This window comes from Hordeum vulgare, chromosome 2H (genome assembly GCF_904849725.1).
Source record: "Hordeum vulgare subsp. vulgare chromosome 2H, MorexV3_pseudomolecules_assembly, whole genome shotgun sequence".
Classification (NCBI taxonomy): domain Eukaryota; kingdom Viridiplantae; phylum Streptophyta; class Magnoliopsida; order Poales; family Poaceae; genus Hordeum; species Hordeum vulgare.
Genome location: NC_058519.1, coordinates 29,198,119 through 29,216,071, shown reverse-complemented (window position 1 = coordinate 29,216,071; position 17,953 = coordinate 29,198,119). Strand labels below are relative to the sequence as shown.

The 17,953-nt window shown below is 43.2% G+C and overlaps 1 pseudogene; it reads left to right on the top strand.

Moving 5' to 3' along the window:
* The first annotated feature begins 10,456 nt into the window (after window positions 1-10,456).
* Window positions 10,457-17,953, top strand: part of LOC123425176 — a 50,303-nt pseudogene continuing 42,806 nt past the window's right edge.

Genomic DNA, 17,953 nt, shown 5'->3' with positions numbered 1-17,953 from the left:
TAGTAATAGCATAAGTAGCACGACAACCCCGATGGCAACACGTTGATGGATGATCATGGTGTGGCGCCGGTGACAAGAAGATCGTGCCGGTGCTTTGGTGATGGAGATCAAGAAGCACGTGATGATGGCCATATCATGTCACTTATGAATTGCATGTGATGTTAATCCTTTTATGCACCTTGTTTTGCTTAGAACGACGGTAGCATTATGAGGTGATCTCTCACTAAAATTTCAAGACGAAATTGTGTTCTCCCCGACTGTGCACCGTTGCTACAGTTCGTCGTTTCGAGACACCACGTGATGATCGGGTGTGATAGACTCAACGTTCACATACAACGGGTGCAAAACAGTTGCGCACGCGGAACACTCGGGTTAAGCTTGACGAGCCTAGCATGTGCAGACATGGCCTCGGAACACATGAGACCGAAAGGTCGATCATGAATCATATAGTTGATATGATTAGCATAGGGATGCTTACCACTGAAACTACTCTCGACTCACGTGATGATCGGACTTGGGATAGTGTAAGTGGATCATGAACCACTCAAATGACTAGAGAGATGTACTTTTTGAGTGGGAGTTTAGCATATAATTTGATTAAGTTGAACTCTAATTATCTTGAACATAGTCTAAGTCCACTTTGAATATGTTTGTGTTGTAGATCATGGCTCACGCAAGTGTCATCCTGAATTTTAATACGTTCCTAGAGAAAGCTAAGTTGAAAGATGATGGAAGCAACTTTGTAGACTGGGCTTGTAATCTTAAGCTAATCTTACAAGCTGGAAAGAAGGATTATGTCCTTAATGCTGTGCTAGGAGATGAACCACCCGCTACGGCTGATCAGGATGTTAAGAACGCTTGGTTAGCGCGTAAGGAGGACTACTCAATAGTTCAATGTGCAGTCTTGTATGGCTCAGAACCGGACTTCAACGTCGCTTTGAGCGTCATGGAGCATTTGAGATGTTTCAGGAGTTGAAGTTTATCTTTCAGAAGAACGCCCGGATCGAGAGGTATGAGACCTCCGATAAATTCTATGCTTGCAAGATGGAGGAAAACTCGTCTGTCAGTGAACATGTGCTCAAAATGTCTGGGTACTCAAACCGTCTAGCTGAACTGGGGATTGAACTCCCGCAAGAAGCTATCACTGATAGAATCCTTCAATCACTGCCGCCAAGCTATAAAGGCTTTGTGTTGAACTACAACATGCAAGGGATGAACAAGTCTCCCGGCGAGTTGTTTGCGATGCTGAAAGTCGCAGAGTCTGAACTCCGTAAAGAGCATCAAGTGTTGATGGTGAGCAAGACCACTAGTTTCAAGAGAAACGACAAAGGCAAGAAGGGCAATTCGAAGAAGAGCGGCAAGCCTGTTGCCAATCCGCCGAAGAAACCCAAAGCTGGACCTAAGCCTGAAACAGAGTGCTTCTATTGCAAGGGTATGGGTCACTGGAAGCGCAATTGCCCCAAGTATCTGCCAGATAAGAAGGCGGGCAAAGAAAAATCAGGTATATTTGATATACATGTTATTGATGTGTACTTAACCTGCTCTCGTAGTAGTGCCTGGGTATTCGATACCGGTTCTGTTGCTCACATTTGCAACTCGAATCAGGAACTGCGGAATAGACGAAGGCTGGCGAAAGACGAAGTGACGATGCGCGTAGGAAACGGTTCCAAGGTTGATGCAATCGCCGTCGGCACGGTGTCACTTCAACTACCATCGGGATTAGTGATGAAATTAAATCATTATTATTTAGTGCCTGCGTTGAGCATGAACATTATATCTGGATCTTGTTTATTGCGAGACGATTACTCTTTTAAATCTGAGAATAATGGTTGTTCTATTTCTATGAGTAACATCTTTTATGGTCATGCACCGAATGTGAGAGGATTGTTCATATTGAATCTTGATAGCGATGCACATATACATAACATTGAGACCAAAAGAGTTAGAGTAAACAATGATAGCGCCATATTTTTGTGGCACTGTCGCTTGGGTCATATTGGTATAAAGCGCATGAAGAAACTCCATACTGATGGACTTTTGGAGTCACTTGACTTTGATTCACTTGACACGTGCGAACCATGCCTCATGGGCAAGATGACTAAGACTCCGTTCTCCGGAACAATGGAGCGTGCAAGTGACTTGTTGGAAATCATACATACCGATGTGTGTGGTCCAATGAGCGTGGAGGCACGCGGCGGATATCGTTATTTTCTCACCTTCACTGACGATTTAAGTAGATATGGTTATGTCTACTTGATGAAGCACAAGTCTGAAACATTTGAAAAGTTCAAGCAATTTCAGAGTGAAGTGGAAAATCATCGTAACAAGAAGATCAAATTCCTACGGTCTGATCGTGGGGGTGAATATCTGAGTTTCGAGTTTGGTGCTCACTTAAGACAATGTGGAATTGTTTCGCAGTTAACACCGCCTGGAACACCACAGCGTAATGGTGTGTCCGAACGTCGTAATCGTACTTTGTTAGAGATGGTGCGATCTATGATGTCTCTTACTGATTTGCCGTTATCATTTTGGGGTTATGCATTAGAAACAGCTGCATTCACTTTAAATAGGGCACCATCGAAATCCGTTGAGACGACACCATACGAACTGTGGTATGGCAAAAGGCCAAAGTTGTCGTTTCTTAAAGTTTGGGGATGTGATGCTTATGTCAAAAAGCTTCAGCCTGAAAAGCTGGAACCCAAAGCGGAAAAGTGCGTCTTCATAGGTTACCCAAAAGAGACAGTTGGGTACACCTTCTATCTCAAATCCGAGGGCAAAGTGTTTGTTGCTAAGAACGGAACTTTTCTCGAGAAGGAGTTTCTCTCGAGAGAATTGAGTGGGAGGAAGATAGAACTTGACGAGGTTGTCGAACCTCTCATCCCTCTGGATGGTGGCGCAGGGCAAGGGGAAACCTCTGTCGTTGCGACCCCGGTTGAGGAGGAAGTTAATGATGATGATCATGAAACTCCAGTTCAAGTTTCTGTTGAACCACGCAGGTCGACGAGATCACGCGCTGCTCCAGAGTGGTACGGTAATCCCGTCTTATCAATCATGTTGTTAGACAACAATGAACCTGCAAATTATGAAGAAGCAATGGTGGGCCCAGATTCCAACAAATGGCTAGAAGCCATGAAATCCGAGATAGGATCCATGTATGAGAACAAAGTGTGGACTTTGGAGATACTACCTGAGGGCCGCAAGGCTATTCAGAACAAATGGATCTTTAAGAAGAAGACGGACGCTGACGGTAATGTGACCGTTTATAAAGCTCGACTTGTGGCAAAGGGTTTTTCACAAGTTCCAGGAATTGACTGCGATGAGACTTTCTCTCCCGTGGAATTGCTTAAGTCCGTCAGAATCATGTTAGCAATAACTACATTTTTCGATTATGAAATCTGGCAGATGGATGTCAAAACGGCGTTCCTTAACGGTTTCCTTAAGGAAGAGTTGTATATGATGCAACCCGAAGGTTTTGTTGATCCTAAAAATGCTCACAAGGTGTGCAAGCTCCAGCGATCCATTTATGGACTGGTGCAAGCATCTCGGAGTTGGAACAAACGCTTTGATGAGGCGATCAAAGCATTTGGGTTTATACAAGTGGTTGGAGAATCTTGTATTTACAAGAAAGTGAGTGGGAGCTCTGTGGCGTTTCTGATATTGTATGTGGATGACATATTACTGATTGGAAACAACGTAGAGCTTTTGGAGAGCATAAAAGGTTACTTGAATAAAAGTTTCTCTATGAAGGACCTAGGAGAAGCTGCTTACATTCTAGGCATTAAGATCTATAGGGATAGATCAAAACGCCTGATAGGACTTTCACAAAGCACATACCTTGATAAATTTTGAAGAGGTTCAAAATGGAACAGTCCAAGAAAGGGTTCTTGCCAGTGTTACAAGGTACGAGATTGAGTAAGACTCAGTGCCCAGCAACTGATGAAGATAGAGAGGATATGCGCTCCGTCCCCTATGCTTCAGCCATAGGCTCTATCATGTATGCGATGCTGTGCACTAGACCGGATGTTAGCCTGGCCATAAGTATGGCAGGTAGGTTCCAGAGTAATCCAGGAGTGGATCATTGGACGGTGGTCAAGAATATCCTGAAGTACCTGAAAAGGACTAAGGAGATGTTTCTCGTGTACGGAGGTGACGAAGAGCTCGCCGTAAAAGGTTACGTCGATGCAAGCTTTGACACAGATCCGGACGACTCTAAGTCGCAAACCAGATACGTATTTATTCTTAATGGGGGTGCAGTAAGCTGGTGCAGTTCCAAGCAAAACGTCATAGCAGATTCTACATGTGAAGCGGAGTACATGGCTGCCTCGGAGGCGGCTAAGGAGGGTGTCTGGATGAAGCAGTTCATGACGGATCTTGGAGTGGTGCCAAGTGCACTCGATCCAATAAACTTGTTCTGTGACAACACTGGTGCCATTGCCCTGGCAAAGGAACCAAGGTTTCACAAGAAGACCAGACAAATCAAACGACGCTTCAACCTCATCCGCGACTACGTCGAGGAGGAGGACGTAAATATATGCAAAGTGCACACGGATCTGAATGTAGCAGACCCGCTGACTAAACCTCTTCCACGGCCAAAACATGATCGACACCAGAACTGTATGGGTGTTAGATTTATTACAATGTAATTCACATGGTGATGTGAGGGCTAGATTATTGACTCTAGTGCAAGTGGGAGACTGTTGGAATTATGCCCTAGAGGCAATAATAAATGTATAGTTATTATTATAATTCCTGTATCAAGATAATAGTTTATTATCCATGCTATAATTGTATTGAATGAAGACTCATTTACATGTGTGGATACATAGACAAAACACCATCCCTAGCATGCCTCTAGTTGGCTAGCCAGTTGATCAATGATAGTCAGTGTCTTCTGATTATGAACAAGGTGTTGTTGTTTGATAACTGGATCACGTCATTGGGAGAATCACGTGATGGACTAGACCCAAACTAATAGACGTAGCATGTTGATCGTGTCATTTTGTTGCTACTGTTTTCTGCGTGTCAAGTATTTATTCCTATGACCATGAGATCATATAACTCACTGACACCGGAGGAATGCTTTGTGTGTATCAAACGTTGCAACGTAACTGGGTGACTATAAAGATGCTCTACAGGTATCTCTGAAGGTGTTAGTTGAGTTAGTATGGATCAAGACTGGGATTTGTCACTCCGTGTGACGGAGAGGTATCTCGGGGCCCACTCGGTAATACAACATCACACACAAGCCTTGCAAGCAATGTAACTTAGTGTAAGTTGCGGGATCTTGTATTACGGAACGAGTAAAGAGACTTGCCGGTAAACGAGATTGAAATAGGTATGCGGATACTGACGATCGAATCTCGGGCAAGTAACATACCGAAGGACAAAGGGAATGACATACGGGATTATACGAATCCATGGCACTGAGGTTCAAACGATAAGATCTTCGTAGAATATGTAGGATCCAATATGGGCATCTAGGTCCCGCTATTGGATATTGACCGAGGAGTCTCTCGGGTCATGTCTACATAGTTCTCGAACCCGCAGGGTCTGCACACTTAAGGTTCGACGTTGTTTTATGCATGTTTGAGTCATATGGTTGGTTACCGAATGTTGTTCGGAGTCCCGGATGAGATCACGGACATCACGAGGGTTTTCGGAATGGTCCGGAAACGAAGATTGATATATAGGATGACCTCATTTGATTACCGGAAGGTTTTCGGAGTTACCGGGAATGTACCGGGAATGACGAATGGGTTCCGGGAGTTCACCCGGGGGGGCAACCCACCCCGGGGAAGCCCATAGGCTTTGGGGAGACACACCAACCCTTAGTGGGCTGGTGGGACAGCCCGAAAGGGGCCTATGCGCCAAGAGAAGGAAATCAAAGGAAAAGGAAAAAAAAGAGGGAGGAAGTGGGAAGGGAGGGGGACTCCTCCCACCAAACCAAGTCCAACTCTGTTTGGGGGGGAGTCCTCCCCCCTTGGCTCGGCCGACCCCTTGGGAGTCCCTTGGACCCCAAGGCAAGGTCCCCCTCCCTCCTCCTATATATATGGGGCTTTTAGGGCAGATTTGAGACGACTTTCTCACGGCTGCCCGACCACATACCTCCATAGTTTTTCCTCTGGATCGTGTTTCTGCGGAGCTCGGGCGGAGCCCTGCTGAGACAAGATCATCACCAACCTCCGGAGCGCCGTCACGCTGCCGGAGAACTCTTCTACCTCTCCGTCTCTCTTGCTGGATCAAGAAGGCCGAGATCATCGTCGAGCTGCACGTGTGCTGAACGCGGAGGTGCCGTCCGTTCGGTACTAGATCGTGGGAGTGATCGCGGGATTGTTCGCGGGGCGGATCGAGGGACGTGAGGACGTTCCACTACATCAACCGCGTTCTCTAACGCTTCTGCTGTACGATCTACAAGGGTACGTAGATCACTCATCCCCTCTCGTAGATGGACATCACCATGATAGGTCTTCGTGCGCGTAGGAAATTTTTTGTTTCCCATGCGACGTTCCCCATCAGCAGACCCGCTGACTAAACCTCTTCCACGGCCAAAACATGATCGACACCAGAACTGTATGGGTGTTAGACTTATTACAATGTAATTCACATGGTGATGTGAGGGCTAGATTATTGACTCTAGTGCAAGTGGGAGACTGTTGGAATTATGCCCTAGAGGCAATAATAAATGTATAGTTATTATTATAATTCCTGTATCAAGATAATAGTTTATTATCCATGCTATAATTGTATTGAATGAAGACTCATTTACATGTGTGGATACATAGACAAAACACCGTCCCTAGGATGCCTCTAGTTGGCTAGCCAGTTGATCAATGATAGTCAGTGTCTTCTGATTATGAACAAGGTGTTCTTGCTTGATAACTGGATCACGTCATTGGGAGAATCACGTGATGGACTAGACCCAAACTAATAGACGTAGCATGTTGATCGTGTCATTTTGTTGCTACTGTTTTCTGCGTGTCAAGTATTTATTCCTATGACCATGAGATCATATAACTCACTGACACCGGAGGAATGCTTTGTGTATATCAAACGTCGCAACGTAACTGGGTGACTATAAAGATGCTCTACAGGTATCTCTGAAGGTGTTAGTTGAGTTAGTATGGATCACGACTGGGATTTGTCACTCCGTGTGACGGAGAGGTATCTCGGGGCCCACTCGGTAATACAACATCACACACAAGCCTTGCAAGCAATGTAACTTAGTGTAAGTTGCGGGATCTTTCATTACGGAACGAGTAAAGAGACTTGCCGGTAAACGAGATTGAAATAGGTATACGGATACTGACGATCGAATCTCGGGCAAGTAACATACCGAAGGACAAAGGGAATGACATACGGGATTATACGAATCCTTGGCACTGAGGTTCAAGCGATAAGATCTTCATAGAATATGGAGGATCCAATATGGGCATCCAGGTCCCGCTATTGGATACTGACCGAGGAGTCTCTCGGGTCATGTCTACATAGTTCTCGAACCCGCAGGGTCTGCACACTTAAGGTTCGATGTTGTTTTATGTGTATTTGAGTTATATGGTTGGTTACCGAATGTTGTTCGGAGTCCCGGATGAGATCACGGACGTCACGAGGGTTTCCGGAATGGTCCGGAAACGAAGATTGATATATAGGATGACCTCATTTGATTACCGGAAGGTTTTCGGAGCTACCGGGAATGTACCGGGAATGACGAATGGGTTCCGGGAGTTCACCGGGGGGGGGGGCAACCCACCCCGGGGAGGCCCATAGGCTTTGGGGAGACACATCAGCCCTTAGTGGGCTGGTGGCACAGCCCCAAGGGGGCCTATGCGCCAAGAACAAAGAATCAAAGGAAAAGAAAAAAAAAGGAGGGAGGAAGTGGGAAGGGAGGGGGACTCCTCCCACCAAACCAAGTCCAACTCGGTTTGGGGGGGGAGTCCTCCCCCCCTTGGCTCGGCCGACCCCTTGAGGGTCCCTTGGACCCCAAGGCAAGGCCCCCCTCCCTCCTCCTATATATATGGGGCTTTTAGGGCAGATTTGAGACGACTTTCTCATGGCTGCCCGACCACATACCTCCATAGTTTTTCCTCTAGATCACGTTTCTGCGGAGCTCGGGCGGAGCCCTGCTGAGACGAGATCATCACCAACCTCCGGAGCGCCGTCACGCTGCCGGAGAACTCTTCTACCTCTCCGTCTCTCTTGCTGGATCAAGAAGGCCGAGATCATCGTCGAGCTGTACGTGTGCTGAATGCGGAGGTGTCGTCCGTTCGGTACTAGATCGTGGGACTGATCGCGGGATTGTTCGCGGGGCGGATCAAGGGACGTGAGGACGTTCCACTACATCAACCGCGTTCTCTAACGCTTCTGCTGTACGATCTACAAGGGTACGTAGATCACTCATCCCCTCTCGTAGATGGACATCACCATGATAGGTCTTCGTGCGCGTAGGAAATTTTTTGTTTCCCATGCGACGTTCCCCAACAGATAGAACTTTTGATGAAATTCCAATTTCAACCGATTGTAACCCCATGATCCAGCATCATCACATAGCCTATACCATGTCAATGCTCAAAGATAAAGGAAAGACTTTCTTCTTTACCTCATCCTCGGGGAAACCTACAAGCTTAAATAAACCACAAACTTCATCTACATAGATTAGATGCAAGTCTGGATGTGAAGATCCATCTCCTGTGAAAGGATTAGCGAGCAGTTTCTCAAGCATACCCGAAGGAATTTCATAAAAGATATTTTCAGTAGGTACCTCAGGTTGAGGAGCAACTCCTCATGCTTCCGTTCGTGGTGAAGATACCCCGAACAAACTCCTCAAAGGAATAGTTTCCATAGTGACAAGTGACAATAAATTTCAGCACAGTATAAAAATGTTTCCTTACCAATTTCCACTTACCAAAGGCGCTTCACTCCCCGGCAACGGCGCCAGAAAAGAGTCTTGATGACCCACAAGTATAGGGTATCAATCGTAGTCCTTTCGATAAGTAAGATTGTCGAACCCAACGAGGAGCAGAAGGCTCTGATAAACGGATTTCAGCAAGGTAATAACTGCAAGCACTGAAAGTAGCCGTAACAAGTGATTGTGTAGCAGGTGAAACGTAGCGAGCAAAGAGTAACAAGTAACAAGTAGTAGCAGTGAAGCAAGTGGCCCAATCCCTTTTGTAGCAAGAGACAAGCCCGAACAAAGTCTTATAGGAGGAAAAACGCTCCCGAGGACACACGGGAATTTCTGTCATGCTAGTTTCATCATGTTCATATGATTCGCGTTCGTTACTTTGATAGTTTGATATGTGGGTGGACCGGCGCTTGGGTACTGCCCTTACTTGGACAAGCATCCCACTTATGATTAACCTCTCTCACAAGCATCCGCAACTACAAAATAAGAATTAAGACAAAGTCTAACCATAGCATTAAACTAGTGGATCCAAATCAGCCCCTCATGAAGCAACACATAGACTGGGGTTTAAGCTTTTGTCACTCCAGCAACACATCATCTACTTACTACTTCCCAATGCCTTCCTCTAGGCCCAAATAAGGTGAAGTGTTATGTAGTCAACGTTCAGATAACACCACTAGAGAAAAAACAACATACAACATATCAAAATACCGAACGAATATCAAATTCACATGACTATTAGTAACATGACTTATCCCATGTCCTCAGGAACAAAAGTAACTGCTCACAAGACATAATCATAATCATGATCAGAGGTGTAATGAATAGCATCAAGGATCTGAACATAAACTCTTCCACCAAGTAATCCAACTAGCATCAACTACAAAGAGTAATCAACACTACTAGCAACCTTACAAGTACCAATCGGAGTCGTGAGACGGAGATTGGTTACAAGAGATGAACTAGGGATTGGAGAGGAGATGGTGCTGATGAAGATGTTTATGAAGATGCCTCCCTTCCGACGAGAGGAGTGTTGGTGATGACGATGGCGACGATTCTCCCCTCCGGGAGGGAAGTTTCCCTGGCAGGATTGTCCTGCCGGAGCTCTAGATTGGATCTGCTCAAGTTCTGCCTTGTGGCGGCGGCGAAACCACGAAAAAGCTCCCGATTGATTTTTTTTCCAGACCAAAACCCTTCATATAGCAAAAGGGGGGAGCTAGTGGGCCGCCAGGAAGCCCACAAGCTTGCCCTGCGCCACAAGGGGGGTGGTGGCGGAGTGGGGGCTTGTGGAGTCCTGGTGGCCCCCCTCCGGTAGTTCTTTGGCCCAGTATTTTTAGTATATTCCAGAAAAAATCCACGTAACTTTTCAGGGCATTTGGAGATGTGCAGAATAGTGGACTAGGATTTCCTCCTTTTCTAATCCAGAATTCTAGCTGCCTGAATTCTCCCTCTTCAAATAAACCTTGCAAAATAAGAGAGAAAAGGCATAAATATGGTACCACAAGTAATATAACAACCCAAAAAGCAATAAATATCAACATGAAAGCATGATGCAAAATGGACGTATCAGCCACCGACAGCGGCGGCGATGACGATCGGCCGTTCGTCTACAATGGCTTCACCGGCGTGAACTTGACGCTCGAAGGCGCGACCTTCATTCAGAGCGGCCTCCTCAGGCTGACTAACGGTAGCGACGGGGGTAAAGGCCAGGCCTTCCACCTGTCCCCTTTGTCGTTTCTCACAGCGTCGAACGCCACTGGCCCCGCGATCCTTCTCGACCACCTTCGTCTTCACCATCTTCAGTCGATACGACATCGACGACGACCTGAGGAGCGACAGCATGGGCTTCTTTGTCTCTGAATCTGAGGACGTGTACTTGGCTTTCAGCTACACCGATACTAGCCACCGCTTCTTCGCCGTGGAGTTTGCATTCGAAGATGAACGCAACGATGTCGGCATCTCCTCAATAGCTCGGCGTCTGATTTATCCAGCGCCGGGTACTATGCTTATGTTGACGGCACCGAGATCTTCCGGTACCTAAGCCTGATGAGCGGGAAGGCTGTGCAAGTGTGGGTAGACTACGATGGCAGGGCCACAGAGATCACCGTGACCATGGCTCCACTAGGTATGGCAAGGACCCAGAGGCCCCTGTTGCAGACCACCACTAGTAGAAAATGGGTCTTTCGGTCAAAGCCCAAAACCATATTAGCGTCGGTTCAAACTAAAACCGGGACCAATGCCAGGCATTGGTCCCGGTTCGAGCTGCCAGGCCCTAGCGGGGCAATAGCCCAGGTTCGGTTCGATGCATTAGCCCCTGTTCGCGCCAAAAACCGGGACTAAACATCCAGCGACTATCACGTGGTGTTCCGCGGTGGTGGCAACCGTTCGTATTGTTGGAATTATGCCCTAGAGGCAATAATAAATGTATAGTTGTTATTATAATTCTTGTATCAAGATAATACTTTATTATCCATGCTATAATTGTATTGAATGAAGACTCATTTACATGTGTGGATACATAGACAAAACACCGTCCCTTGCATGCCTCTAGTTGGCTAGCCAGTTGATCAATGATAGTAAGTGTCTTCTGATTATGAACAAGGTGTTGTTACTTGATAACTGGATCACGTCATTGGGAGAATCACGTGATGGACTAGACCCAAACTAATAGACGTAGCATGTTGATCGTGTCATTTTGTTGCTACTGTTTTCTGCGTGTCAAGTATTTATTCCTATGACCATGAGATCATATAACTCACTGACACCGGAGGAATGCTTTGTGTGTATCAAACGTCGCAACGTAACTGGGTGACTATAAAGATGCTCTACAGGTATCTCCGAAGGTGTTAGTTGAGTTAGTATGGATCAAGACTGGGATTTGTCACTCCGTGTGACGGAGAGGTATCTCGGGGCCCACTCGGTAATACAACATCACACACAAGCCTTGCAAGCAATGTAACTTAGTGTAAGTTGCGGGATCTTGTATTACGGAACGAGTAAAGAGACTTGCCGGTAAATGAGATTGAAATAGGTATGCGGATACTGACGATCGAATCTCGGGCAAGTAACATACCGAAGGACAAAGGGAATGACATAGGGGATTATACGAATCCTTGGCACTGAGGTTCAAACGATAAGATCTTCGTAGAATATGTAGGATCCAATATGGGCATCCAGGTCCCGCTATTGGATATTGACCGAGGAGTCTCTCGGGTCATGTCTACATAGTTCTCGAACCCGCAGGGTCTGCACACTTAAGGTTCGACCTTGTTTTATGCGTATTTGAGTTATATGGTTGGTTACCGAATGTTGTTCGGAGTCCCGGATGAGATCACGGATGTCACGAGGGTTTCCGGAATGGTCCGGAAACGAAGATTGATATATAGGATGACCTCATTTGATTACCGGAAGGTTTTCAGAGTTACCGGGAATGTACCGGGAATGACGAATGGGTTCCGGGAGTTCACCGGGGGGGCAACCCACCCGGGGGAAGCCCATAGGCTTTGGGGAGACACACCAGCCCTTAGTGGGCTGGTGGGACAGCCCCAAGGGAGCCCCTCGCGTCTGAAACCCTGATACTTCGAGAGAGATTGTCCGTTTTGTACACGAAGTGCATCCAGTTTTTGCCGTAACCCTCTAAACTTTCTCGCACATGCTATGTGGGTGAAATGATGATACCATGCCAACTTGGAAACTTTTCATAGTTCATTTCAAATGCTTTTCAATTTCATGGTCTTATAGCTCAAAATAACCAGTAAATGCTTGAAAAATAACAAATGAAGTAAGAATGGGTTGTAAATTGATGATGTGGCTTTGAATGGTGCATTTTGAACACAGAAAAACTATGGAGTTCAAATAAGTTCAAAAAAATGAAATCCCTTTGTAACAGACGAGTTTCCGTATGAAACCGTGATACTTCCAAAGAGATTGTCCGTTTTGTACACGAAGTGCATCCAGTTTTTTCCGTAACCCTCTCAACTTTCTGGCACATGCTATGTGGGTGAAATGAAGATACCATGCCAACTCGGAACCTTTTCAGAGTTCATTTCAAATGCTTTTCAATTTCATGGTCTTATAGCTCAAAATAATCAGTAAATGCATGAAAAATAACAAATGAAGTCAGAATGGGTTGTAAATTGATGATGTGGCTTTGAATGGTGCATTTTGAACACAAAAAAACTATGGAGTTCAAATAAGTTCAAAAAATGAAATCCCTTTGTAACAGACGAGTTTCCGTATCAAACCCTGATACTTCCAAAGAGATTGTCCGTTTTGTACACGAAGTGCATCCAGTTTTTGCCGTAACCCTCTCACTTTCTCGCACATGCTATGTGGGTGAAATGATGATACAATGCCAACTTGGAACCTTTTCAGAGTTCATTTCAAATGCTTTTCAATTTCATAGTCTTATAGCTCAAAATAATCAGTAAATGCATGAAAAATAAAAAATGAAGTCGGAAAGGGTTGTAAATTGATGATGTGCCTTTGAATGGTGCATTTTAAATAAAGAAAAACTATGGAGTTCAAATAAGTTCAAAAAAATGAAATCCCTTTGTAACAGACGAGTTTCCGTATGAAACCCTGATACTTCCAAAGAGATTGTCCGTTTTGTACACGAAGTGCATCCAGTTTTTGTCGTAACCCTCTCAACTTTCTCGCACATGCTATGTGGGTGAAATGATGATACCATGCCAAATTGGAACCTTTTCAGAGTTCATTTCAAATGCTTTTCAATTTCATGGTCTTATAGCTCAAAATAACCAGTAAATGCATGAAAATAACAAATGAAGTAAGAATGGGTTGTAAATTGATGATGTGGCTTTGAATGGTGCATTTTGAACACAGAAAAACTATGGAGTTCAAATAAGTTCAAAAAAAAGTGAAATCCCTTTGTAACAGACGAGTTTCCGTATGAAACCGTGATACTTCCAAAGAGATTGTCCGTTTTGTACACGAAGTGCATCCACTTTTTGCCGTAACCCTCTCAACTTTTCGCACATGCTATGTGGGTGAAATGATGATACCATGCCAACTTGGAACCTTTTCAGAGTTCATTTCAAATGATCTTCAATTTCATGGTCTTATAGCTCAAAATAATCAGTAAATGCATTGAAAATAACAAATGAAGTCACAAAGGGTTGTAAATTGATGATGTGGCTTTTTATGGTGCATTTTGAACATAGAAAAACTATGGCGTTCAAATAAGTTCAAAAAAATGAAATCCCTTTGTAACAGACGAGTTTTCGTCTGAAACCCTGATACTTCGAGAGAGATTGTCCGTTTTGTACACGAAGTGCATCCAGTTTTTGCCGTAACCCTCTCAACTTTCTCGCACATGCTGTGTGGGTGAAATGATGATACCATGCCAACTTGGAACCTTTTCATAGTTCATTTCAAATGCTTTTCAATTTCATGGTCTTATAGCTCAAAATAATCAGTAAATGCATGAAAAATAACAAATGAACTCAGAAAGGGTTGTAAATTGATGATGTGGCTTTGAATGGTGCATTTTGAACACAGAAAAACTATGGAGTTCAAATAAGTTCAAAAAAATGAAATCCCTTTGTAACAGACAAGTTTCCGTATGAAACCCTGATACTTCCAAAGAGATTGTCCGTTTTGTACACGAAGTGCATCCAGTTTTTGCCGTAACCCTCTCAACTTTCTAGCACATGCTATGTGGGTGAAATGAAAATACCATGCCAACTCGGAACCTTTTCAGAGTTCATTTCAAATGCTTTTCAATTTCATGGTCTTATAGCTCAAAATAATCAGTAAATGCATGAAAAATAACAAATGAAGTCAGAATGGGTTGTAAATTGATGATGTGGCTTTGAATGGTGCATTTTGAACACAGAAAAACTATGGAGTTCAAATAAGTTCAAAAAATGAAATCCCTTTGTAACAGACAAGTTTCCGTATGAAACCCTGATACTTCCAAAGAGATTGTCCGTTTTGTACACGAAGTGCATCCAGTTTTTGCCGTAACCCTCTCACTTTCTCGCACATGCTATGTGGGTGAAATGATGATACAATGCCAACTTGGAACCTTTTCAGAGTTCATTTCAAATGCTTTTCAATTTCGTGGTCTTATAGCTCAAAATAATCAGTAAATTTATGAAAAATAAAAAATGAAGTTGGAAAGGGTTGTAAATTGATGATGTGCCTTTGAATGGTGCATTTTAAACACAGAAAAACTATGGAGTTCAAATAAGTTCAAAAAATGAAATCCCTTTGTAACAGACGAGTTTCCGTATCAAACCCTGATACTTCCAAAGAGATTGTCCGTTTTGTACACGAAGTGCATCCAGTTTTTGCCGTAACCCTCTCACTTTCTCGCACATGCTATGTGGGTGAAATGATGATACAATGCCAACTTGGAACCTTTTCAGAGTTCATTTCAAATGCTTTTCAATTTCATGGTCTTATAGCTCAAAATAATCAGTAAATGCATGAAAAATAAAAAATGAAGTCGGAAAGGGTTGTAAATTGAGGATGTGCCTTTGAATGGTGCATTTTAAACACAGAAAAACTATGGAGTTCAAATAAGTTCAAAAAAATGAAATCCCTTTGTAACAGACGAGTTTCCGTATGAAACCGTGATACTTCCAAAGAGATTGTCCGTTTTGTACACGAAGTGCATCCAGTTTTTTCCGTAACCCTCTCAACTTTCTGGCACATGCTATGTGGGTGAAATGAAGATACCATGCCAACTCGGAACCTTTTCAGAGTTCATTTCAAATGCTTTTCAATTTCATGGTCTTATAGCTCAAAATAATCAGTAAATGCATGAAAAATAACAAATGAAGTCAGAATGGGTTGTAAATTGATGATGTGGCTTTGAATGGTGCATTTTGAACACAAAAAAACTATGGAGTTCAAATAAGTTCAAAAAATGAAATCCCTTTGTAACAGACGAGTTTCCGTATCAAACCCTGATACTTCCAAAGAGATTGTCCGTTTTGTACACGAAGTGCATCCAGTTTTTGCCGTAACCCTCTCACTTTCTCGCACATGCTATGTGGGTGAAATGATGATACAATGCCAACTTGGAACCTTTTCAGAGTTCATTTCAAATGCTTTTCAATTTCATAGTCTTATAGCTCAAAATAATCAGTAAATGCATGAAAAATAAAAAATGAAGTCGGAAAGGGTTGTAAATTGATGATGTGCCTTTGAATGGTGCATTTTAAATAAAGAAAAACTATGGAGTTCAAATAAGTTCAAAAAAATGAAATCCCTTTGTAACAGACGAGTTTCCGTATGAAACCCTGATACTTCCAAAGAGATTGTCCGTTTTGTACACGAAGTGCATCCAGTTTTTGTCGTAACCCTCTCAACTTTCTCGCACATGCTATGTGGGTGAAATGATGATACCATGCCAAATTGGAACCTTTTCAGAGTTCATTTCAAATGCTTTTCAATTTCATGGTCTTATAGCTCAAAATAACCAGTAAATGCATGAAAATAACAAATGAAGTAAGAATGGGTTGTAAATTGATGATGTGGCTTTGAATGGTGCATTTTGAACACAGAAAAACTATGGAGTTCAAATAAGTTCAAAAAAAAGTGAAATCCCTTTGTAACAGACGAGTTTCCGTATGAAACCGTGATACTTCCAAAGAGATTGTCCGTTTTGTACACGAAGTGCATCCACTTTTTGCCGTAACCCTCTCAACTTTTCGCACATGCTATGTGGGTGAAATGATGATACCATGCCAACTTGGAACCTTTTCAGAGTTCATTTCAAATGATCTTCAATTTCATGGTCTTATAGCTCAAAATAATCAGTAAATGCATTGAAAATAACAAATGAAGTCACAAAGGGTTGTAAATTGATGATGTGGCTTTTTATGGTGCATTTTGAACATAGAAAAACTATGGCGTTCAAATAAGTTCAAAAAAATGAAATCCCTTTGTAACAGACGAGTTTTCGTCTGAAACCCTGATACTTCGAGAGAGATTGTCCGTTTTGTACACGAAGTGCATCCAGTTTTTGCCGTAACCCTCTCAACTTTCTCGCACATGCTGTGTGGGTGAAATGATGATACCATGCCAACTTGGAACCTTTTCATAGTTCATTTCAAATGCTTTTCAATTTCATGGTCTTATAGCTCAAAATAATCAGTAAATGCATGAAAAATAACAAATGAACTCAGAAAGGGTTGTAAATTGATGATGTGGCTTTGAATGGTGCATTTTGAACACAGAAAAACTATGGAGTTCAAATAAGTTCAAAAAAATGAAATCCCTTTGTAACAGACAAGTTTCCGTATGAAACCCTGATACTTCCAAAGAGATTGTCCGTTTTGTACACGAAGTGCATCCAGTTTTTGCCGTAACCCTCTCAACTTTCTAGCACATGCTATGTGGGTGAAATGAAAATACCATGCCAACTCGGAACCTTTTCAGAGTTCATTTCAAATGCTTTTCAATTTCATGGTCTTATAGCTCAAAATAATCAGTAAATGCATGAAAAATAACAAATGAAGTCAGAATGGGTTGTAAATTGATGATGTGGCTTTGAATGGTGCATTTTGAACACAGAAAAACTATGGAGTTCAAATAAGTTCAAAAAATGAAATCCCTTTGTAACAGACAAGTTTCCGTATGAAACCCTGATACTTCCAAAGAGATTGTCCGTTTTGTACACGAAGTGCATCCAGTTTTTGCCGTAACCCTCTCACTTTCTCGCACATGCTATGTGGGTGAAATGATGATACAATGCCAACTTGGAACCTTTTCAGAGTTCATTTCAAATGCTTTTCAATTTCGTGGTCTTATAGCTCAAAATAATCAGTAAATTTATGAAAAATAAAAAATGAAGTTGGAAAGGGTTGTAAATTGATGATGTGCCTTTGAATGGTGCATTTTAAACACAGAAAAACTATGGAGTTCAAATAAGTTCAAAAAATGAAATCCCTTTGTAACAGACGAGTTTCCGTATCAAACCCTGATACTTCCAAAGAGATTGTCCGTTTTGTACACGAAGTGCATCCAGTTTTTGCCGTAACCCTCTCACTTTCTCGCACATGCTATGTGGGTGAAATGATG